Here is a 2,049-nt window from a genome sequence, read left to right as displayed (position 1 = left end):
CTGAAGACTGAACACAATATTCCAAATGTGGCCAAACCAGTGACCTGTACAATGAAATTATAACTTCTTTAGACTTGTATTCAATATTTTTATAGATACAACCTAAAATCCTATTTGCCCTACCACTTGTAACAGCACACTTCTTGGATGGCTTTAGAGACTGATCGACTATTACACCAAGGTCTCTTTCCTCCATAACACTATTGGTTATTCCCATCCAAATTATGCTTATAATTCAAATTATGATAACCCACATGCATTATTTTGTCTTTATTATAATTATAACCCATCTGCCATATATTTGCCCAAATCACTAAATGATCTAAATCCTTTTGTAAATTAGCAGCATCCTCTTCACAACTAACAACACCCAAGACCTCAGTATCATCAGAAAATTTAATTAATTTATTGACTATCCCTTCATCTATGTCATTGATATAAATCAAAAAAGAGCAAAGGTCCTGTGACTGAGCCCTGAGGTACCCCAATTGTAACATTAATCCAGTTTGACTGAACTCCATTTGTAACAACCCTCTGCTTTCTTCCATCCAGCCACTCTTCTGTCCAATTTGCTAACTTATTCCCCACACCTACAGAGCTAATTTTTTTTTTACAAGCCTTTTATGTGGCACCTTGTCAAATGCTTTCTGAAAATTCACCCTTACTCTCATCTACATAAGCAGTAACCTTTCAAAGAATGTTAAAAGATTTGTAAGGCAAGATTTTCCCTTAGTGAAACCATGTTAACTATCCAATAAAATTCTAAACTTTATTAAATGACTTTGTAAAGCATCTTGTAACAGACTTTCCAAAACTTTTCCCACAACTGATGTAAGACTAATGGGTCTATAATTACTGGGACAATTTTTATCACGTCCCTTGAAAAAAGGAGTTACATTAGCTAACTTCCAATCCTCTGGTACCTGCCCACTATTCAAGGACTGACAAAAAATAGTGGTAAGTGGCTCACATATCCATTCTTTAACCTCCTTCAAAACCCTTGGAGAAATATTATCTGGACCAGGAGCCTTATCGTTTTTTAAACTTCCAATTTTTTTTTAACCAGCTCAGTATTAATGCAGTCATCTATTTCAATCTTGTTTCCAACTATCAACAGTTCAAGATGTGGAATACTGCATAAATCTTTGTTAGTAAAAACTGAACAAAAAGCAAAACTTAATAACCCTACCATCTCATCAGATACTAGCCTTCCTTTATCATCCCTCAAGGGTCCTACACTCATCCTGACATTTTGTTTACCCTTAATATATTTTAAAAAATCCTTACTGTTAATTTTTACATTTTCAGCCAACCTTTTCTCATACATTGTTTTTCATGTCCTAATTTCCTGTTTCACCAACTTTCTTGATCTTCTATAATCTTCTAAATCTCCTGTCATATCAGCCAATTTAAATTTCTTAAATTTATTATGCTTTTCTTTAATTTTATTTCTTAAACTCTTTGTGGGCCAACCTGGTTTTTTTATTTGCAGCTACCCTTTTCTTTCTATTAGGAATATGTTTATCTTGAATATTTAAAAATTTATCTTTAAAAATTTTCCACATCTGATCAGTGTCTTCAAATAATTCAGCTGCCCAATTCACAACAGATAACTCTTGTCGCATCCCTTCAAAATTTGTTTTTTCGAAATTTGTAACCAAAATATCATTATTCCTTATCTCCATATGCAGCAAAACATTGAACCTAATAAAGCAATGATCACTTGCACCCAGATGTTCCCCAATTTCCACCTTCTCAATCATTTCTGTATTTGAAGTTAACAATAAGTTTAAAATAGCATTGTTTCTAGTTGGTTCCTTGACTAACTGGTGAAAAAACATCCTAAACAGTTTCCAAACATCTTTCTCCCTCGTGGTTTGATTCTTGAATTTCCCAATCTGTATGCCTGAAATTAGAATCACCCATAATTATAACTTCATTAATAGCTGAAATATTAATCTCATTGTAAAGTTTCTAATTTCATTAGTATTGTTACGTCTCTGTTTGTTAATTGATTTTTCCGTAACTTCGTTCCAACGAAACTTTAAC

This window comes from Limulus polyphemus, unplaced genomic scaffold, assembly GCF_000517525.1.
Source record: "Limulus polyphemus unplaced genomic scaffold, Limulus_polyphemus-2.1.2 Scaffold2552, whole genome shotgun sequence".
Lineage (NCBI taxonomy): Eukaryota > Metazoa > Arthropoda > Merostomata > Xiphosura > Limulidae > Limulus > Limulus polyphemus.
This window is presented reverse-complemented; position numbering follows the sequence as displayed.